The 24,235-nt window shown below is 41.7% G+C and overlaps 2 long non-coding RNA genes across 6 annotated transcripts in view; one reads left to right on the forward strand and one right to left on the reverse strand.

Moving 5' to 3' along the window:
* Positions 1–404: 404 nt before the first annotated feature.
* The window catches only part of LOC140188383 (uncharacterized), a 90,253-nt gene continuing 66,422 nt past the window's right edge, over positions 405–24,235 (reverse strand). For both annotated transcript variants that reach the window (XR_011883295.1, XR_011883298.1), the window contains one exon: positions 405–2,377. This is a non-coding gene — a long non-coding RNA (uncharacterized lncRNA). The remainder of the gene's footprint in view (positions 2,378–24,235) is intronic.
* Positions 9,104–24,235, forward strand: part of LOC140188384 (uncharacterized) — a 66,569-nt gene continuing 51,437 nt past the window's right edge. For all 4 annotated transcript variants that reach the window (XR_011883300.1, XR_011883299.1, XR_011883303.1 and 1 more), the window contains exon 1: positions 9,104–9,713. This is a non-coding gene — a long non-coding RNA (uncharacterized lncRNA). The remainder of the gene's footprint in view (positions 9,714–24,235) is intronic.

Below are 24,235 nucleotides of genomic sequence, written 5' to 3' on the forward strand. Positions count from 1 at the left end.
GTAATGAGGAGACCAGAACTATATGTGATATTGCAGATACAGTCCAACGACAGTTTTATAAATCTGCAACAAAACTTCCTGACTTTAGAATCATAGAGTTATAGAACAGTTCTTCCATACTCTTGTATTGTTTTAATGTTTTTAATTGAGAATCCTCCTGTGGAAGCCTCTGGGATGCTACGGTGTACCAAAGGGATTCTGTCAAGCTTATTCCTATTGCAGTACAACAGAGGGTATCGTTTTCAGCCTCTCTGTATCTTTGTTCCAAGGAAAGCCAACAGCCTGAAGCCAAGTAATTTTTTTTCCAACATTATTACCAAATTTGGAACTAAATGAAATATAATTTTACGATTGCCAATCTCCTGGTGATAATTGGTCACTCTGTGAGTGAACAACAACAGGAGACAGACATGATGGGCTTCGCTTCCAGAAGGATAATCTTCACCCTTATGCAGATACGGTTGACTTGGAGAAAAGGTGTTAGAATTCCTGGTACGTGACACTATCCTACTATTCTGATCACCTCCTCTAAAGTTGACACAGGGATACAGAACCTTTATTTGCATGCAACAGCTTTTAATGCTTAAGAAGGAAATTTTGAAGCCCAGCAACGATCTGTAGGAAACTCTGAGAAAATCTGAGACAGGCAGCTGATTTAACATACACTCACTTGTCACTTTATTTACTTGTTGAGATACAGTGTGAAAAAGGACCTTTAGTCCCTTCGAGCCATGTCAATCAGCAAGTTCCCAATCTAATCTTAGCCTAAACACGGGACAATTTACAATGTCCAATTAACCTACCAAACGGTATGTCTTTGGACTGTAGGAGGAAACCAGAGCACCCAGAGGAAACTCATGCAGTTTAGGTACACCTGCTTGTTAATGCAAATATCTAATCAGCTAATCACCTGGCAGCAACTCAATGCAGAAAAGCATGCGGACATGGTCAAGAGGTTCAATTGCTGTTCTGACCAAAGACCAGAATGAGGAAGGAACATGATCTAAGTGGCCTTGACCAAGGAATAATCGTTGGTGCCAGATAGGGTGGTTTGATTATCTCAGATACTACTGATCTCCTGGGATTTTCATGCACAGCTGTCTCTAGAGTGTACAGAGAATGGCATGAAAAACAAAAAGAAAACAACATCCAGTGAGTAACACACACAAAAAATGCTGGCGAACACAGCAGGCCAGGCAGCATCTACAGGAAGAGGTACAGTCGACGTTTCGGGCCGAGACTCTCCTCATTACTGAATTTCCAGCATCTGCAGACTTCTTCGTGTTAACATCCAGTGAGTAGCAGTTCTGAGGATGAAAATGCAATGTTAATGCGAGCGTGCAAAGGAGAAGGGACAGACTGGTTTAAGCTGACAGTGCCTCAGGTAACCACGCGTTACAACAGTGGTGTGCAGAAGAGCATCTCTGAATGCGCAACACATTGAACCTTGAAGTGGATGGGCTACAACGGCAGAATAACACATCGGGTTCCACTCCTGCACCTAATAAAGTGGCCACTGAGTTCAATGAGTAACCCACTTCATTTTGGCGGTCACTGTTCCCCCAGATCACCTCCATCTCAGCTCAATACAGTGCCTTTCAGGCTGGTTTCCGACTGTGAGAATTTAATTTACATCCCTTTGCTCTCCCGCCTTTGCTCGGTTGAGATGCGGGGGCGGGGACTAATTAAAATTCCCTGATATGTTTTTGCCATCCCATCTGAGCTCCTGTACATGTAAATGAACCTACCTTTAAGAACGATATGCTGGGCTTGCACACAAACATTGCTGACACATGTAGAAATTATGTGCATTAGTGAAACTGTCGAGCCATTCATTCCTCTACATTGCACGCGTATGCACAACATGAAGCATTGTCATTACTACCGTCAATGACACTCTCACTCGTTCATTCATTTATTCATTCATTGCAAAGTCTGCACTGTTGCCAGGCAATAGAATGGGATTTGAATGTTGAATAATTCAGTCATCGCTCCATTAGAATGAGATTTTCACAACTGACAGTATTCTGCTCTCAGCTCCCTACCTTTGTTGCTACGGTGAGTCACAGCATTTATATTTTGCATGCATTAACTTATCTTGAAATAAAAATCCTTTTATTCCCATTGTAACAAAAACGTATTCCTGAGGGCTCTTTTATTTGGATTGTACACTCTTGATTTCTCTCCTCACAGCTGCTCCAGGGTAAAGCCTCATGGTGGTTTATTGTTTTCTAGTGCTGGTAGCCCTTCATCGCACAGTGTAATTGTCTATCTTCAAGGATAGAGAGCGCTATTTGTTAGCACCAGGCACTGTCTATTTTCTTTGCGGTAGTTCCATCTTGTCCTTTCAGACTAGAGATGTTGTCGACCACTTTACCTGATGAGGGAAGCAGAAGAATGGCGTTGAGAGGGATAATAAATCAACCATGTTGGAATGGCAGAGCAGATCCGAATGGGCTGAATGGCCTAATTTTGATCCTACAGTATTGCACAAAAGTCTTAAGCACATATAAATAACTAGTGTCCCTAAGATATTTGCATAGTACTGTAATTGTCAGCATGGAGCAGAGAGCAAGTTTGTAAATCTGGCGGGAACAAAGTATATGGAGAATGGCGAGGGTGGAGCACAGTGGGAGGGGTGCCAGACAGGTGGCAGAAAGGTGCCAGGGATGGGGGTGGTGCAGGTACAGACACACCCTGCCCTGACACACCAGGCAAGGTTACTTAGATGACAAACAACTGGTTTATTGATCATTATAAATGTCCCTTTGGTGCTTCCCACTCCCTCCCCTCTCCCTTCCCCTTTTCCCAACCATGATTCCCCTCTCCCTGCCCACTTCCCACTCTCAGTCTACAATAGAGACCCATACCAGAGTCAGGTTTATCATCACTCACATATGTCATGAAATTTGTTTTTTTTTGCAGCAGCATAGTGCAATAGATAAAATTACTACAGTACTGTGCTAAAGTCTTAGGCACCCTAGCCATGTATTTGTGCCTAAGACACTTGCACAGTACTGTATATCTTATGGCCTTATGGGTGTGTCACACTTTGATGCAACTTGGACAAAATTCATTCAAACAAAAACAGTCCTTAGGTGTCTCACATCCCAGAGATGGTTTGAACTCATCACCTGCCCATTCGTGGTTGGGGATTTCTGCCTTCTAAATTCATCATCTTTAACAATAGTAATTTCTATATATTTCCCCAGTTAGTGTGTCCCATACACCTGCCTTGATTCAAATACACAGCTTGTTAATGAAGTATTAATAGTATCGTACATTTCCATTTGGGTCTGCACTAAACCCCCCACAAACTTCCCTTTATTTAAAGTTTAAATGTAAATTTCTGCGAAAGTCTGGTCGTCTATTGTGGTTACTTCTAGTAACCAAGCAATAGAAGTTATTATTCTCTGGTATGTGACAAGAGCTCCACTCATAGGGCACTCTATTGAGAAAAGAAAGATAATATGAAGCATCAAATATTCATTCTCTGGCCTCCTACCCTTTCAGTGATGTTTTTTTAAAAGTCTGTTTTCTAGTGAAATTTGATGCTAGAGGTCCTCCCTGAACTGTTTCTGGGTGGGAGATGGGGGTTACTAAACAATTATTAATAGCTTTAATTTACAGATAATAGATCCAGTGATTCCAGTCCTTGTCCTTCCCTAGTCAGGGGGCTCTGTGCAGGCCGTGGATGAACACTAGAAGTTCTTCCTACAGAAAGGCCATGGGGAACCTGCGGAGCTAACATAGTGGGTGGTTTCCAGGAAGGTCCCAGAAGAAGCAATGCTGTGTGAGTGGGTCTGTAAGAATCTGCTCTTTGAATGCAGCTCCATACCTGCTCTTCCTGTGGGCAAAAAGATACACAGATACTTTATTGTCGCCAAACAATTGGTACTAGAACGTACAATCATCACAGCGATATTTGATTCTGCGCTTCACACTCCCTGGATTACAAATACTAAATATTAAAAATATTAAAAATAGTTAAAATTAGTAAATATTAAAAATTTAAATTATAAATCATAAATAGAAAATAGAAAAATGGGAAGTAAGTTAGTGCAAAAAAACCGAGAGGCAGATGAAGGTTGTTGATCATAAAACTTGGATAATTTCCTTAATGTTGCAGTAAGCTATGAAATGTGGGAAATGTGGCAGAGATGAACAAAACAAACCATGAGTGATCCTGAGGTCTGCAGCTGAAAATGAGATACCACGGACAAAGTGATCAAGGCACAAAGGAAATTAAGACCATTAGATACTTGCAAGTATATCTGCTGGGACTTTGAGCTTGATCTGTCATTCAGTAAGATGAAGACTCATCAGGCTACATTAATGAACAGGTAGGTGATGGTGCATTTGAGATCACAGATGTTTCAATGAAGATAAGAGCACCATTAGTTTGGCCTTTAAATAGCATGGTGTGAAGAGAAAGGGGTGGTGGGGTGGAGATACGTCTTTCCCAAAGAAGGTCTAAGGCGCTTCTTCCCTTTGCTAACTTGTAGGTCACCAATGGGCAAGGTGTAGCATCTGCTTTGCCCCACCCCACCCCACCCCACCCCACCCCACCACCAACTCACGGTCATGAGAAGCCATGGGAGTAGGTGGTGGGTGGTCGTTTGAGCGGCTGTATATCACCAGCCCTAGTTCTGCGACCATTGACACTAGGCGGACAATCTCTGAAGGGTATTGATAATGGCTACAGTCACCCATCTTGTAAAGACTCTGCCCAACCAGAAGAAAGCAATGGTAAACCAATTCTGTCAAACAATCATGATCATGGAAAAACCATGATTGCCTATATCATACAACATGGCACATGATGAACAAACGAATGAATGAGCAAGGGAAAAAGGGCCAAGTAAAACCTAGTTATTCTGTGAGGAACTAATGGCTGCTAAATCACAAGCAACAATATTCTATGGGAGGAACTCAGCAGATCTCGCAGCATCTGTAGAGAGAAAGGTAATGTTGATGCTTTGGGTCAAGACTGTGCATCAGGAGTCTGGGAATTCTACTAAATTTCACAACAGTGAGACCAACAATCATGTCAGAGATGAAGCTTGGACTTTGTGATACTGCTGGGGGAAATTCTTACATTGTAAAAAGGATGGAAAACAGAATTCTGGGGTCAAGTTTCTCAGATGACACGGAGACATTCAGAAATGGATGAAGGCTGCTTTGCAACTTCGGAACTGCACAAAGAAACTTTGAGATCGGAGAATGGCATTCTGTCTTTACTTCTGTATGCTACAGGATTCAGTATAAATTGAGCTTGCTCAACAAATTGCCTTCACAAAAATTGCTTTGCTATTATAACACGCAACATTTGGGAAAACAACACAAAGAATCACGTTGTGTAAGCGTTTTGGGAAATATTAGAATGGTAACTATTCCAAACTGTCAGGATTGCACTGATTCCATTTTAATGGTACTGACATTGGGGGGGGGGGGGGCAGGGGTAACTGGAATGGTAACTGGCCACTCCCACACATTGGTCAGCCAGGTTTCCTAGGTCTGAGGAGACTCAGCTGTTGAAGGGAACTGACCAGACCCTGAATGTATGTTTTAAGCTCTCTGTTGCCAGCTCCATCTTAAATCCCCTTTCTGTTCCCACAACAACCTACTTTTTCTTAGCCTCCTCCACTGGCAGCCTGAGGCCAAATATAAATTAGAACTGCAGTTTATATACACCCTGGGTGATCCACTACTCTCCAGTATGAACAGAGAAATCTCTACACTTTTAAGGAAACTGGCACCTCCTCTGTCTCTTTTGCTCCCTCTCTGATCTAGACCTTAAGACCATAAGACATAGGATCAGGATTATGCCATTTAGCCCATTGAGTCTGCTCTGCCATCCTATCATTGCTGATTTAGTAACCTTCTCATCTCCATTCTCCTGCCTTCTCCCCATAACTTTTGACACCCTACCTAATCAAAAACTTATCAACCTTTAAATCAGATATATTTAAATAGCTTTAAATCTACATAAGCCCTCTCACACATATCCTTTTTCCCAAATCCCACCCCTGATCCACTAAAACCCAATTTTTTTGCCTCCCTCACTTACTCCATCTGCCTATCACCCACATACTCCTCCCACTAGGCCTCTTCTCCACTTGCCCCCACTGTTTCCATCTATACACCATCCTTCCCTCATTTGCCTCCACTCTTCCGTTTCCTTTCCTATCAAATTCCGCCATCGTCAGCCCAATGTTGCCTCCACCTATCATCTCCCAACTTCTACCGTTATCTCCATCCTCCCTTCTCCTGACTCCATTTGCCAATAAATCCCTCCTCAGCTTGATCTACTGTTACGCACCAACACTTGCCATACTTCTCCACTCCCTATCAGTTCTTTACACTAGTTGTCTCCTCTTATTAGTCCAGATTCAAAGATTCAAAACACATATTTTATCAAAGTATGTATGCAGTATACAACGCTGAGATTTGTCTTCCCACGGACAGCCGCAAAACAATAAAAACCTGTTCAAAGAAACACCCACACGCCCATGCGCAATGAACAAATTTCACATCTAGCACAAAATAGAGTGAAAAACACAGAATATGAAGCATAAAACCACAAGTCTTTGAAACAATCCAGGAATATTCAGTTCAGTTCAATCCAACGCTGTATCATTCGTTGACTGCAGGCCACAGCGTCAGTCTGCCCCGATCAAAACTGCACAAGATAGCGACAAAAAAGGAGCAACCAAAAAACCAGAAACACATCACAATGTGAACCACAAAGTCCAATCCACAAACTGCATTGACCAAACTTTGCCCAAGGCCCCAGCACCATCGAGCGAGAGGGAGGGAGATCGAACGCAGTCATCTTCCTCTGGGAGTGATGTGCGAGAGCAAGAGACAGACTGGTCACGCGCAGGCAGATGGCGTTAAGCACCTGGTCACCTTCCGTTCTTGTCCTTGTTGATATCAATCTTCCATAACACTTTAATTGGCGGGATCAACAAGAACCGGAGTTGCGCCCTGTTCCCACCTCTGTGCTTCTTGGCCTTGAGGCCGCCCATTTCACTTGAAACCTCACCAACCTCCCTCCGGACAGCAAAGCACCAGATCGCTCAACCTGCCTGAAAGCACACCATCAAAATGTAGATCACAGGCTCCAATAGTAGCAGATTCACATTTGAAAGAAAAAGAAGTAATAGAAGCAGTTTCGTAAATTGTATTGTACGGGGTCTTTCTTCTTTTTGTATGTTAAATTTAAAATAGCTTCTTTGTTATGTTATAATCGGGAATGCATCTTTGTTATGTTAAACGCTGAGAAAGCTTTGCGCTGGCAGCTTGTTGTGGGTTAAGGGGTGATAAGAGGATGTTATGAACCAATTGGGATAGTTGTTATGACTTTGGTGTATCTGGAAGATCTGTATGCGCGAGGTTTTGAGGTAGAAGGCGGGAGAGCGAGACAGAGGATGGACGAGGTGCTGTGATGTTCGCTAATGGGGTCGGACCCTGAGGAGGGCGTTCGGCGAGGAGACGGAGACGGAGACGGACTCGTGTGGAGCCTCTGGTCGACCACCGTTGTTGGTCCTAGGCGACCGGTCAAGGTGGTCCAAGGGGTCGCAGGGTGAAGAAGAAGGTCCTTGAGCTCCAACTGTTTTGTGCATGAAGAGATTGAACTTTGATAAGTGTGGTGCCTTTTATTTTCCTTTTATATTTTATCCTCTCTTAATTATATAGTTCCAGTAATATCTATAAACTGTAAATCATTTAATTGCATCTGGTGTGTTGTCTGTTATTTGGTGGGTGGGGTACATCACACAGCATCCACACAAACTAATTACCCAGTTTGGCGGGGCCGAGGCTGTTTCCCTAGACGATAGCGAGCCGAGCGACCCTAAGGGTGGCCGGGGGGCTACAGTATAAAGGATGTTGTCCTTGCTCATGTTGTACTCTGGTGCCATCTTCTTCATGAAGGATCCCGACCCAAGAAGTCAACAGTCCATTTCCCCCAACAAACACTGCCTGACCAGCTAAGTCCCTCCAGCAGTTTGCTTTAATTCCGTGATTTAAGAGCACTATCTGTGAGCTGGTTGGAGTGGGAAATATCTCACCCTCAATGCTTTCTCAAGCAAATGTTTGGCCAACGTCAGACTCACCTATAAGTGTCTTTCAGCATCTCCTCTGTCCCCCACATACTCCCATTTTCTGGTCTCTTGCTTCCTGATATTTGCTGAGCTGACTGATTTTCTCATTCGCACATCACTCCGTCACAAGTAAATGACGCTTCTTGGTTACGTGTGATCCCCTGCTGGCTTCCTATTGGCCATCTGCCTGCCCTCTTGAACTGGTCAGTAACCGAATATTGGAATTAATTAAGGACCTCTAATTAAGACTGACTTTTCCAAGTATCACCCTACCTAATGTATAGAAGCAAATTAAGATCAATTATGTTCAACCTTCTAGGACAGCACAGTAGCGTGGTGGTTAGCATTACACTATTATAATGCCAGCGAGAAGCGATTGGGTTTCAATCCCCCACTGTTGTCTATAAGGCGTTTGTCCATTCTCCTCATGACTATGTGGGTTTCCTCCCACATTCCAAAGAAGTATGGGTTAGTAAGCTGTGGATACATTATGTCGGCGCTGATAAAATAGTGACACTTGTGGGCTGCCCCCAGCATATATTTGGACTGTGTTGGTTGTTTGCAACATGTATGCATTTCACTGAATGTTTTGATGTACTTGTGACAAATAAAAGCTAATCTAATCTATGCTGTCCATTTTAAAGTAAGTTTTTTTTAAAGGAGGAATAATTTTATTTCCAGTTCTGAAAATGAAATCTGAAACTGAAAATTCAGATCAAAGGTTTTAATGATCTTTTAGGAGTGTGCACATCATTCCTGACTGAATGATTTGTCCAAAACAAGCTTTTATTCTATTTTTGGATGTGCCTGCAGTGATGTCACAAAATAGAGCACAGTTTAACAGCAGCTGAAATAAAAACAGACGATTATGGAAGCTCTGATCTGGTCAGGTAGTATCTGTGGAGAAAGAAAACAGAGATATGGTTTCAGATTCTCACAAAAGGTCCCAGTCCTGCTGATTATTTCCAGCATTTTTTGTTTTCATTTCAGATTTCCTGTATCTGCAGATTTTCGATTTTCAAGAACAGAAGTTTATTGTGGGCTTGATTTCAATGTACTTGCTGCCAGCATGATACAGTGAGAAGCAAATGATTTGGATGCTTCCTTGTGCAAACAACAGATACTTAGCTGTTCATTGTCTGAACAATTGGCATGGAAATGTACATAGATAATCTAATAGAACTACTGCTGTGATGTCTGTGATCATGTAAATGCCCCTCTTGACCTTGTACTTTGCATTGATAAGCATCATGGGACCATACATTTATTTTGATTTACATTTGTTTCTTATTTCTGGTGCCAACAGATCTTGGTCTCTAGTTTGAAGATTTATCCCGCCAGGAGGTAAGCACTAAAGACACACATCTGAGTGCAAGCTTCAGACAGAACAAGCTGGTGACTAAGAAGTACATGTGAGTCACATGAGCTTCAAGGGCAGCCTATATTTGGTGCATTATTCACAGTCTGATTTAAAAAAAAGCATTTCCAAAGCAGCATAAATTGTGTGTGAGACATTTTCCAAACAAGTCTTGAGAGGGTGAATGTGAAGAGGATGCTCAATCATTCCAAACGCAAGAAATAAAGGCGCACCCCTTCAAGATGGAGGTAAGGCGATATATTTTCTCACAGTTTTGCATGTCCTAGGCAACCTTTTCCTCAAATAAAAGGGTTAATATATGAGGAGTTTAGAAGAATGAGGAGGGATCTAAATGAAACCTATCAAATATTTAAGGCCTAGATAGAGTGGATATGGAGATGGTATTTCCTATAGTGGGGGAGTCTAGAACCAGAGGGTACAGCCTCAGAATAGAAGGGCTTACCCTTAGAACAGAGATGAGGAGGAATTTCTTTAACCAGAAGGTGGAGAATATGTGGAATTTGTTTCCACAGACAGCTAGGGAGGCTGAATCATTGGATATATTTAAAGCAGAGTTGATAATTCGTGATTAGCGAGGGCACCCAAGATCATAGGGAGATGGCAGGAGAATGCGGTTGAGTGGGAAAATAAATCAGCCATGGTTGGATGGCGGAGCAGACTCAAGGGCCAAGTAGCCTAATTCTGCTCATGTGTCTTATGGCTTTTTGGTCTTTCAATATTTCTAAAGCAGAAGTAGATTGATTCATGATCAACAGGTGAGTGAAATGTTTCTGAGGGTAGCTGAGAACATGGGGTAGACATTACAAATGGATCAGCAATGAGCAGGGGTCAAATGGTCTGCTCTTGCTACTCAAGGAGAAGGTTTCATTTAGATATCTCCAGACTTATCTCTATAGTTCACAGACAATGGGATTCTTGCACATTGTAGTCACAGTTGTAATATGGAAACCATGGTAACCAATTTATACATAGCTCAGTAAATGAGGTAGATCTTCAAATTTCAAAGTTCAAGTAAATTTATTATCAGAGTCACCATTCATAACTCTAAGGTTCAATTTCCTGTGGGCATAATCAGCAAATCTATAGAATAGTAACTATAACAGGATCAATGAAAGATCAACCAGAGTGGAGAAGATGACAAACTGTGCAAATTCATTTATAAATGAATAGAATAAATAACGACAACATAAGATCTCATCAGGCGTATAAGATGATGAGAGGCATTGATCGTGTGGATAGTCAGAGGCTTCTTCCCAGGGCTGAAATGGTTGCCACAAGAGGACACAGGTTTAAGGTGCTTGGGAGCAGGTACAGAGGAGATGTCAGGAGTAAGTTTTTTACGCAGAGTGGTGGGTGTGTGGAATGGGCTGCCGGCAACGGTGGTGGAGGCGGATACGATAGGGTCTTTTAAGAGACTTTTGGATAGGTACATGGAGCTTAGAAAAATAGAGGGCTATGGGTAATCCTAGTAATTTCTAAGGTTGGGACATGTTCGGCACAACTTTGTGGGCTGAAGGGCCTGTATTATGCTGTAGGTTTTCTATGTTTCTTTTGTTTCTAAGATAATGAGATAAAGAGACCTTAAAGTGTCTCAATGGTTGTAGGAACATTTCAATAATGGGGGAGGTGAATGTGGTTATCCACTGTTATTCAAGAGCCTTAAGGTTTAAGGGTAGTAACTATTCTTGAAACTGGTAGTGTGAATCCTGAGGCTACCTTCTACCTGATGGCAGCATCAAGAAGGATCACCTTACAAGGCAAGATCTAGAGGCAGGGAGGTTGAGGGAGGAATCAAGATTTTGAAGTACGTACCTGAAGGCACCGTGATTGAGCTGTGCACCGACCCAAATGGGAAGAGTGATGGAAGGGAAGAGGAGGGTTGGATCCAATCCAAAACTGGAGAATTGTAAGGATACAATGCATTGTATGGAATGTGTGATAATATTCTCGGCAGTGTTCTTGTCATCTGTGAGAATATACTTCCAGGATACTAATGGAGGAAGTGTTCTTTAGTGGTAAATTGGTTTATTATTGACAAATATATGAAAGTAGTCTAGAATGCCATCCATTATAGATCACTTTGTTAATGCATAGCATTGAATACAATGACGGCATGCAGAAAAAAGTGTTAGTTACAGAGTAAGTGTCGTGGAATAAGGTGCAAGGCTATAACAATGCAGATTGTGAGGTCAAGAGTCCAATTTATTGTCTTAGAAGACATTCAATAATCTTATAAGAGTGGGAGGAGTTGCCCTTGAAATTGGCTGCATGTGCTTCCAGGTTTTTGAATCTGCTGCCCATGAAAGGGAGTGGGGAGGATAAAAAGTTCAGGATCAGTAGGTTTTTCTTCTACGTTTGATGGATTGTGCAGTCAGAGATGCTCTACAGTACACCACTGTTGTATCATGTGGTTATCTGAGTTACTATCACATTTCTGTCAGCTTTAAACCAATCTGGCCATTCTCTTCTGAGTGCTCTCATTAAAAAGGTGTTTTTGCACACAGAGCTACCACTCACTGGTTGCCTTTTTTTTTAGTTTTTTTGCACCATTCTCTGCAAACTCTAGGATGGTAGTGTGTAAAAATCCTAGGAGATCAGCTGTTTCTGAGATACTCAAATCATCTCTTCTGGCCCCAATAGTTATTCCATTGTTCAAAGTCAAGTAGATCAAATTTCTTCCCCATTCTGATCTTTGATCTGAACAACAGCTGAAGCTCTTGACCATGCTTGCATGCTTTAATGCATTGATTTGCTGCCACATGATTGGCTGATTAGATATTTGCAATAACGAGCAGGTGTTCAGGTGTATCTAATGAAGTGGCCTGTGTGTGAATCTATCAATGCAAGGTAGCATTACACATCATGGGCATTTGCAGGATAATACTTGGCTTTCCCAGCCACTCTTTGTGACCATGGATAATAAGCACCATATTTCTAAATGCCATTCTTCAGAGAACTATGGCAAGGCATTGTATCTAAGGCATAGAAATGAAGTGCTATCTTTTTCACATAGCCAAGTGCAACAGAATTTCAAAGTATGTCCTTGACCAACAATATAATCCATTATTTTGCCAGCACACTATTGTCACAATGAAGGAACAGCTACAGTTATATATTGTATAGTCACACTGCCACAGTGTATTCGAGTGCGAGAATAATACAGGAGGGCTCTATACTGGAATTGGAACTCAACTACAGAATGTTATTTACCAAGCTTCTGAAATATAGTTACTTTTCCATGGATTGGTGGAGAGATCAGCTCTTTTTAATCAGCAAAATTTTGGTTTTAGAGTCACAGCTTGGGAAAAGGGTCCTTTGGACCAGCATAATATCCATTAATCTGGTCCTATTTGCTCAAATTTGCCCCATATACCTCTAAGCCCCTTCTATCCATAAGCCATATGTCCTTTGAATGCTGTTACAATTCCTCCCTCAATCTCCTTCTCAGGCAGTTCGTTTTGTATACGCGCCACTATCTGCTTAAAGTTGCCCCTTAGATTAGATTCAACTTTATTGTCATTGTTCCGAGTACAGATACAAAGCCAATGAAATACAGTTAGCATCTAACCAGAAATGCAAAGAATAGTGCTATTTACAAAATAACTGCGAATAAAAAGTAAGTGTTACAGCACACATTCGTTGAAAGAAAAACATTAAATCCCCATGTGCAAAAAAAAAAGAATAAATCGTACAAGCAACAAAGAGGAAAAAACATAGAATATAAAATATCAAACCACAAGTCATCAAATCAGTCTGGGCAATATTCTGTTCAGCTCAGTTCATTTCAGTCTAACTCTGTGTCATTTTTTAACTTCAGGCTGCAGAGTCAGTGCACGCTGATCAAAATTGCACAAAATAGTGGCAAAAAAGAAATGACCAGAACTATAAACACATCATGATGTGCGCTACAGACTGCACCAATAGTTTAGAGGGAAACCTAGTGAAGAAAGGGGTTGCTTAATGCGAGGACACAATATTCTTCCTTTGCAATAGGAATCTGTTAGTTCATATCACTCTTCTGCTGATCGTGTGATAATCCCGTAGACAGGATGCAGTTATTGCAGCTCTGACATTTGAGCTAGATTATTGCATAAACAAAAGTATTAAAGAAAGAAGTAATAACCAGCTGAATTTTCAACACCCCAAATCCGTTTTGATTTGAAATAGCTTTTACCAGAAGTCTTTCTCCACTCTTACTAATTGAAGCAGTAAATTGCTTTAAACCACTCACTTATAAATTGAGTCACCCATAAAACACAACACTATAATTTTTTGATATGAAACCAAAACCGACAGTTAAGTAGCTGACAGTTAGACACTATATAAAACATATCAGCCATAACAATACGCACAATTGAATTTCAGCAAAGCTAGATTTTTTTTTACCTTTTACAAATACACTATTAATTCTCACTAAGGCTGTTAATATTTGACCACGTAGACCATTAATGTGCACTAATAGGACAAGTTACGCAGCAAAAGCATAAAAGGTCATCTATTCTTCTCATTTATACCAACAATGTTAATGTGTATTTTAATATCAGATATTGAGGCTCTTACAAACCATGAAATACGTTATTTTGTATCACACACAAATAATGAAAGTTACAGTGCATGCTCAGCCCTCACTCAAAGCTCAGTCCCACTATCATTACAAATAAATCAAGGTTGTTACTAAGACAATGTTTTACTCTGGGCAAGAAATTAATATGAAGCCTTGTTATCAGAAACCAGAATCAGGTTTATTATCACTGACATATGCTGTGAAATTGACTGCTTTGCTGCAGCAGTACAGTATAAAAAATATGATCAGTTACAATAAAAACAAAGAAATCAATAGTGCAAAACAGGTTCATGGACCATTGAGAATTCTGGTGACCAATTGCTAAAACATTGAGTGTGGTTCCTCAGGCTCCTCCCCGATGGTAGCAATGAGAAGGAGTCATGTCCGTGATGGTGAGGACCCATAAGAAGGGAGGGTTCCCTCTTGAGGCCCTTCCTTTTGAAGCTGTTCCTCAATGGTGCAAAGGCTTGCGTCCGTGATGGGGATGGCTGCGTCTACAAGCCTCTACAGCCTCTTTCAATCCTCTGCATCGGTGCTTCCAAGCAGCCAGTGGGAATGCACTTCACAATACGTCTGTAGAAACTGGCTAGAGATTTTGTTGATGAGCAAAATCCTCTTAAACTCCTAATGAAGTATAGCCACAGGTGAGTTTTTTTCCTGATGGTTTGCAGTGGACTGGTCCCGACTGGCACCTGCAGGTGTGAAGGAGTGCAACAGGTGTGCCTCTGCACTCATGAGGCTAATAAACTTCGAACAGCGTGTACAGTGCTGTCCGCAAGACTGAGGCACATACATTTACTAGGGTGCCCAAGACTCTTGCACAGAATTGTAGTAATTTTATGTATTGCACTTTACTGATACCACAGAAAAAAAACCCCAAAATTCATGACATACGTGAGTGATGATAAACGTGATTCTGATATGGGTCTCTATTGTGGACTGAGAGTGGGAAGGGGGCAGGCAGAGGGGAATCATGGTTGGGAAAAGGGGAAGGGAGAGGGCAGGGAGTGGGAAGCACCAGAAAGACATTCTGTAATGATCAATAAACCAACTATTTGGAATCAAATGAGCTTTCAGGCTGGGTGTGTCTGCACCTGTGCCAATCTGCCCCCCCCCCCCGGCACTTCTTCTCTGCCATCTGTCCTACATCATCCTTTGCCACTCTCCACTCCACACTGAAATGCAAAAAAAAGTGGTTTATTGCTATATGCAAAAGTGACTTCAGATACTTATGTAGATATTTCTGAGGAAAGGGAGAGATGTGCCCGTGATGCTTTGTGTCCACAGATCCAGCAGCTTCTTACATTGCTGTGCATTTAATTAAATTAAATCACTTTAAAGTAACAACAAAATATTTTTAAAAAGTAAAATAAAGTCAAATAATATATAACTTCACTAATCTTTCTCCACAGGGTCAGCAATCTTTTTATTTGAACAATGCAAACTATCTTCTCAGTGGGCTGCGTATGAAATGTCCTATAGAGATAGGCCTCAGCAGAGACCTGCACGGGTCTCTGACCTCCAACTTTGAGGCTGACAGAATCCTACTGTCCCATTACTGCCAGTCAGGTCATTTAATTTGTTGTTTTTAAACAACAGACACTCACTGGCTTTTAGATTATGCTACAAGTTGAGAGTATTTCAATAATCTTATGGATCAGCCTTCCTTCTCTCAGTGACTAGTGGACTACTCTACTCTAGGTCTTCTCATCTTGAAGCTGTTTATCCCAGATTATAATGAATCTATGGTTTAAAACTGCAGATTATCACCAGCAATGAGCATGAACAAAGAGTCCTCTGAGCTATCGTCTCCCCTGCCCAATGATTTCCTTTCAATTACCAGGTGGAGGAACTCAACAGGTCAGGCAGCATCTATGAAGGGAAATGAACAGTTGATGTTTTGAGACCCTTCATCAAGACCAGAAAGAAAAAGAGCTGAAGCTAGAATTAAAAAAAAAAGGTCGAGGGAAGGGAAGGACCAGGATTTGGTGAGTGATAGGGGAATTCCGGTAGGGTGATGGGTGTAGGGGGGGGAGGGTGATGGGGGACATGTGGGAAATGATGAGAGAAACTTGAAGCCAATAGGTAGAAGAGTCAAACAGATGAAGGTGATTACTTAATTGGTGATTATGGAACACTTCTTTGTATAAATAGGCTATCACCTTTACGCACAAAGGTGCAGTAACTCATTGGCTATCAAGACCTGTGAGGTGTTTTTATAATGTGGCACTAAGTCATCGACAATTATTAATGACAGACTGGCAGCACATATTACAGGCAGATTTGCCAGGCCATGATGTCTCTTCATCCTGTGACGTTCTATTGTGCCAACAGATACAGAAACATCTTAGCCAAGACTGTAAGACTGAAAAACAGCTTCTTCCCAAGAGCTGATGCATAGCTGAATATTGCTACACCCTGGCTTGCCAACGGCCTTTGGGTGTGATGGACTATTAAGGTCATTTGTTGCATGTAAACATGGGATTTATAAAAAATTAAGCCATACCACATGCATTGTAAATATCTATGTAGCCTGGGGAAACGTACACGCTCAGGACAACAAAGACTTTTCCGGGTTTTAATTCCTTGATCGGTTTTCGATGTTTAAGTGCCAGAAGACGGTTGCGAAACAAAACAAACGAATTTACAACCAGTTCTTGCCGTTACAATCTCAGTTTAACTTTTGATCCACACCCTTGTGTATGGTCAGAATTGCATATGCAGTATAAAAATACCAGAACTAATACGGTACAAATACTGTAGTGGCGATCTTGGGCGGTGAGGAACTTTGCCCAAGCCACGCGATCCAGCGTTGAGTCATTCACTCGAGAAAATCTTTCCTCACCATGCCCAGCACACTCTGGGAGAGACCAGATTCCAATGCCCCACCAGCGTCTTCAGCAGAAAGTAAAATGATCTCCCCACTATCCCGCGCGTGCGTAATGACATCACCATCTCCCTTAAAGGCACAGACAACTATTCTAGCATTACCCAGACGGATGGCTAAGTACACTTTTGACAATGCTGAATAAGATGCGACGGTCACCCGGTTGCATCTATTTTGCACAGACTGAAGATCAGTAGTTTCTGAGATACTCACTGCAATCTCATTGTCGTGAGCAATGACAATAAACTTCTATTGTATTCTATCCTCAGTCTCCCGTACTTCCCAATGTTCACTGATTCAAGCTGCAGAATCACTGACCAATGAAGGGTCTTGACCCAAAATGTCAGCTATTTATTTCCCACCATAGATGCTCTCTGACTCGCTGATTTCCCCAAATATTTTTTTTGTGTGTGTGTGTGTGTGTTGCTCAAGATATCCAGCATCTACACAATTCCTTGTGTCATCAGTGTATCATTCATCATGATGACCAAGGGAAGTACTGACCATGGGGCACAAACAGACCAAGAAGTATTCTAAAGAAGCAAGGCGGGGAAAATTCCAGTACTGGTACCCCAATTTGAGGTGATACTTTGGTCTGTTGAATGTTAACACTGCCAACAGATTTCACTGTGTGTTTCAATGTACTTGTGATAACCAAATCTGAATCTAAACTTGAGATTGGGATTCACTATTTAAAGGACGATGGAGTAGGACAGCTTGATCATGTTAAAAAGATACCAGAGTGCACATTTACATTTATGTAACTTGCAAGGAATTTGTCTTGATTTGTGAAGTGGGATTAACCACAATTGCAAAGCCTCAGTTAATTAGCTTGCGTGACATTTGAATCTATGATTCAGATTCTAAATGTTTCAGAGACAATCTCTCTGGAAATAATGCAATCTTGCTGAGAAAATGCAGATTGGCTGTTTAAATATCTGTTTTCTGACAGTGCAAGATCTCAAATCGTTGAAGCTACTTGCATCAGCTTGTTTCACATCTGCACTCCGTGGCTATCAGATACCTCCTGTTCCTAGAAAAGTGGCCACTGAGTGTATGTTTGTGGTCTTCTGCTGCTGCAGGCCACCCATGTCAACATTTGATGTGTTATGCATTCACTGCACACCACTGTTGTAACACATGGTTGTCTGAGTTACTGTCGCCTTCCTGTCAGCTGTAATCAGTCTGGCCATTTGACACTAACCTCTCTCATTAACAAGGCATTTTCGCCCACAGAATTTCTGCTCACTGGATGATTTTCTTTTTTTCACACCATTCTCTGTAAGCTCTGGAGATATTGTGCATGAAAATCTCAGAAGATCAGTAGTTCCTGAGATACTCAAGCTAGCCCATCTGGCACCAACAATCATTCCATGATAAAGTCACTTAGATCACATTTCCTCCCAACTCTGATGTTTGATCTGAACAGCAAATGAACCTCTTGACCATGTTTTTTTTGTGTATTTAGTTACTGCCACATGACTGGCTGAATAGTTATTTGCATTAACGAGCAAGTGTACCTAATAAAGTGGCCACTGAGTGCGGTTAATCAGAAGGTTCTCATTCTATGAGTGGATGATGGTTTTAGCTCTGAAGCAAACTTTCACACAGTTTAATTGTGATTTGAAATGCAAGCACACTGATTAAGATTACTCAGAAGACAATGAGTTAATTTTGATCTTTCGTTGAGATGTCGTTTACATCAAGCTACCTTTTTCACAGTCAGCTGTTTAGATTACTGGAACTTACCATGTACACAATCAGAAAAGCCACTCGAACAGTACAAACTGCACCAGAGCCAAACTGCGTCAACACTGACATTTTGTGTTACCCGTGAGTTTCTGTTTTCATTAGGTAATGCGGCAAAATGACAGTTTGAATAATCAAAAGGAAGGGCATTTTTGTTTAGGTTTACACCAAGCAGAGGTTAAGGTTAATCTTCCTTCTTCCTGAGGAGACAATACAAATCAAAATCAAACCAAAAATACACAGAGAAAATATAGGGCTGTGTTCATCATCAAAGAATGTTTGATGGGAGGGATATGTCCAAAATATAGGAACATTTGAGAACTGTTTCCTTTATAAGCTGCTTATTTTCTGAAACTTCTTTGCATCAGTTACCTCTTGGTGACCCGGTTTCTCTACGCCCCAATTCTGCACACATTTCAGGGTGGTTGCCAGCCTTCCTATAAGACCTCAATGCAGCCTTGGGTTAGAATTCTTTCCACGTGACAGAGAGGATTTTGGAAAATCCTCCACAACAAACACTGAAGTCACAGAGTCAGAAATATGCGTGCCACACACAGAACTGGTAAAAGAGAAAGATCCGCAAAGTGAAGCTGTTTTTGGTTTTATCTTCAGAAACTTTTTCACACACGTAAAGGAGTTTCCTCAGTCAGTTTTTTCCTCTCTTTATTTTCTTTATGAGATACTTCCCTACAAAGTTCAGATGTCCCACAGTTCATTCCAGTATATTTACTAGTTATTTGATTGTGGTTGGCATGACAAACAAGTCCAAGTCTGTTGTCCTCTGATGGCCACATGTGTGGACTTTTCACCAGACAGCAAATAGTGAGCGGGGACTCAGGCCAACTTCCTCCCTTCTTTACCAGAGGGACTGTGATTGGTGATAACAACTGAGTTCCCAGTGCATTGATATCATGACACTTGGGAAAGAATTGTGCAATCTATTAATTAATTACATAGTCAAAAATACCATGTAATTTTTATTTATTGAGATACAGTGCAGAATAGGCCCCCCCAGACCTTTGAGTCACGTCACCCAGCTATCCCCAATTTAACCCTAGCCTAATCACGGCACAATTTACGACCAACTAATCTACCATCTGGTATGTCTTTGGATTGTGGGAGGAAACCAGAGCAGCTGGAGGAAAGCCATGCGGTCACGGAGAAAATGTACAAACTTCTTACAGGCAGTAGTGGGAACGGTACCTGGGTTGCTGGTACTGAAAAGCAACACTCACAACACGCTGGAGGAACTCAGCAGGTCGGCAGCATCCATAGAAATGATCAGTCAATGTTTCGGGCCGGAATGTTACTTTGACCTCAGCATCTGCAGAGTATTTTGTGTGGTACTGTAAAGCTTTGTGCTAACCACTTATGCTGCCACCCCGCAATGACTTTGTACGAAGTAGTTGCAAAGGCAATCTGAGTATCAGGGTCAAGGAGGGGGCAGGGGATACGGAAAGTATTGTAATGTGAATAAATTCACCGGAGAGACACTGAAGCTGGTGGATACAGAAGCATTTTATTCAACAAAAATGAGCAACAGGCTTCATATTGAGACACTCTTGGAGGAAGAGGGCTCCTGACCCAATATTACATGAGATTTCTATGTTACAGATCAAAGGTAACAGCAGGATAATTCCATAGTTACAACAAGTCTACAATGCTTCCTTTGAATTACATATTGTTTTCACACATCTCCTTTGCACTCTCACTCCAGACACCCAAAATGATGATTCATCGGCATTGTCTAGTTTGCAATCAACTCCAGTGCACAGCTCCAGGAAAGCTATTGTTCAGGCCTGAATTTTAAATTTAACCTAGGATCCACGTTCATGTCTGAAGATTTCTGTCGCTGGTAAAATTAATATTTGCTATATACCTTAACTCCAGAATATGCCCTAACAGGAAGAGCAGATAATTTCTGCTCCACACTCAATTGAAGACATAAGTGCCAAGTATGATCTTATCTAATTGCACATCTCACTAGGGCAGTTGTTCCCAACCTGGTGTCCACAGACCCCTTGGTTAACAGTAGGGGTCCATGGCATAAAATAGATTGGGAACCCCTGCACCTGAGCCTTATTTTCGAGTGTCAAGGGACACCTGGAGTGTGAAGCACACTATGCAAGACTATTCTAGTTTTCTTCACATTCATTCAGCAACATAGGATCTGGAAGAAGAAAGTTTGCATTTATACAGCACCTTTCATGATTTTGTGTTACTCCAATATACTGAATGATCAATAAAGTACATTTGAAGTGTAATCACTGTCAGAATCAGAATCAGATTTATTATTCATATCATCATGAAATTTGTTGTTTTGCGGCAGCAATACAGTGCAATATATAAAAATTTAATATAAGTTAAAATTAGAAATATGTGAGAAAAGAAATAATGCAAAACGAGAGCAAAAAACTCATGGTCCATTCAGAAATCTGATGGTGGAGGAGAAGAAGCTGTTGCTAAAAAGCTGAGTGTGTGTTTTCAAGCTTCTGTACCTCCTCCTGGCAGTAATGAGAAGAGGGCATGCCCTGTGTGGTTTGTTCGCTCACTATGTGCCAAGTCATATGATGTGGATAATCATGGTCTTTTCATGACCATGATTGCTGTTGGTAAATTTTTCCACAGAAGTGGTTTGCCATTGCCGTTTTCTGGGCAGTATCTTTACAAGGTGGGTGACCCCAGCCATTATCAATGCTTTTCAGAGATTGTCTGCCTGGCATCAATGGTCGCATAACCAGGACTTATATGTGCACTAGCAGCTCATACAACCATCCACCACCTGCTCCCTCGGCTTCGTGTGACCCTGATCGGGGGCTAATCAGGTGCTACACCTTTTCCAAGGGTGATCTGCAGGCTAGCGGAGGGAAGGAGCGCCTTACACCTCCATTGGTAGAGATGTAGCCCCATACCGCCACTCAACTCAATGATGAAGATCCTTAATGATGGATGTCGTCTTCTTGAGGTACTGACCTTTGAAGATGTCTCGATGGTGGGGAGGCAAGTGCCCACAATTTATCTGCCTGAGTTTACAACACTTTACTTTATACTTTATACTTTATTGTCGCCAAACAATTGATACTAGAACGTACAATCATCACAGCGATATTTGATTCTGCGCTTCGCGCTCCATGGAGTACAAATCGATAGTAAATATTAAAAATCTAAATTATAAATCATAAATAGAAAATAGAAAAGGGAAAGTAAGGTAGTGCAAAAAAAAAACCGAGAGAAAGGTCCGAATATTTGGAGGGTATGGCCCAGATCCGGTTCAGGATCCGTTCAGCAGTCTTATCACAGTTGGAAAGAAGCTGTTCCCAAATCTGGCTGTACGAGTCTTCAAGCTCCTGAACCTTCTCCCGGAGGGAAGAGGGACGAAAAGTGTGTTGGCTGGGTGGGTCGTGTCCTTGATTATCCTGGCAGCACTGCTCCGACAGCGTGCGGTGTAAAGTGAGTCCAAGGACGGAAGAAAAACACTCTGCAGTCTTTTCCATTCTTGTGCATTGGCCCCTTTATATCAGATGACGATGCAGCCAACATCTACTACCGCCATGTAGTAGCTAGGATTGTTACAGATGTAATATATATTTATAACGGAGGAAGACTGCATGCATGTTCAGCAAGATCCCAGTGAGGCAGCACAACACTTTACGGTACAGGTAACCCAGGCTCAATTCCTACCACCGCCTCTAAGGAGTTTGCACTTTCTCTCTGTGACCGCGTGGGCTTCCCCCAGGTGCTCCGGTTTCCTCCCATAGTTGGTAGGTTAATTAGTCATTGTAAATAGCTCCGTGAGATGGCTAGGTTTAAATTGGGGATTGCTGGCTGGCACAGCTTGAAGGGCCGGAAGGACCTATTCCTTGTTTTATCTCAATAAATAAATAAAGTGATGTGAGAACAATATTCTCAATATTGACACACAATGGAATACTAGTGGCAGAATCTGGAGCAACAAAGCAATTTTCTGGAGGAATTCCATGAACCCAGTAGTATCTAGAGGAGGAAAGGCATTGTTGACATTTTAGGTCGAAATTTTTGTCAAGATCAATCACACAGAAATGTTTATTTCAGCTCATTGTGATCAAAGAGAACAGTTTTCCTGGATGGAAATGTGGCTGCAACCATTTCTACATTGTTCTGTTTGACGTCAGACATTCGACCACATACTTCCTGACTTGAATTGTGTTTGTGTATCAAATACACATTAAGTACTGTCAGAGGTAGTCTTGTGATTAAGTTACAGGATCAGCAAAGGTCTACTTCAATACTACAGAGAAAAATAGGGTTGAATCGCACCGCAGACAATAAATTTACCTTGAACTTTGATTAACAAAGTACAGTACTGTGCAGAAGTCTTAGGCACAAATAGCTAAGGTGCCCAAAACTTTTGCACAGTACTGCATTTGTCAACATGGAGCAGAGAGTGAGTTTGTAAATCTGGCAGGAACAAAGGATGTTGGGAATGGCAAGGGTAGAGTGCTGTGGGAGGGGTGAGGGGCAGATGCCAGAGAAGGAGTGACGGGGCGGGAGGAAGGGGTGGCACAGGTGCAGGCTCACCCAACCCTGAGACACCTGTCCCACACCCCTGCCAACCATAATTCCCCTCTCCCTGTCCCCCTTCCCACGTTCAGTCTACTCTCAGTCCACAATAGAGACCCGTATCAGAATCAGATTTATCATCACTCACATATATCAAGAAATTTGTGTTTTTTTGTGGCAACAGTACAGTGCAACACATAAAATTACTACAGTACTGTGCAAAAGTCTTAGGCATCCTAGCTTTATATATGTGCCTAAGACTTTTGCACTGTACTGTACATATATGTTACCATATACTTCCCTGAGATTCATTTACTTGCCAACATTCATAGTAGATACATAGAAAACAATAGAATCAATGAAAAACTACATACAAACAAAATCAGACTAACAACCAATGTACAGAAGACAACAAATTGTGCAAAAAAAACCCAAAATGATTGCCAAGAATAAATGAATAATAAATAATATTGAGAGCATGAGTTGTAGAGTCCTTGAAAGTAGGTCGATAGGTTGTGATGGTGTTGGGGTGAGTGAAGTTACCCAGCTGGATTAGGAGCCTGATGGTTGAAGGGTAATAACTGTCCCTGAACCTGGTGATATGGGACCTAAGGCTCCTGTACCTCATTCCTGATGGTAGCAGTGATAAGAGAGCATGACCTGGATGGTGAGGTGGTCGGGGGGGGGGGTGGTGGAGGGGGAGAGGGGAAGGGTTGTGGTGGCGTGTGGTGCGTCCTTGATGATATGTACTGCTTTCTTCCTGTACTTCACGTATGAACAGTAGAGCTATATTGTCTGCAATATACGCAGATAAACACTGGGATGTTCCCGCAGGTTAAGCTGCATCTGTGAAGAGAGAAACAGAGCTGACATCGCATCATTGTTAATTGTTTTGCAATTTAGTATTTAATAATATTTAGTCTTTATATCAGGAGAACCCAGCAACTTAATCGGCATTCCCAAACATTTGTTTTTATACCATGGACCAATACATTAATCAAGGGGTTTAT

This window comes from Mobula birostris, chromosome 26 (assembly GCF_030028105.1).
Source record: "Mobula birostris isolate sMobBir1 chromosome 26, sMobBir1.hap1, whole genome shotgun sequence".
Taxonomy (NCBI): domain Eukaryota; kingdom Metazoa; phylum Chordata; class Chondrichthyes; order Myliobatiformes; family Myliobatidae; genus Mobula; species Mobula birostris.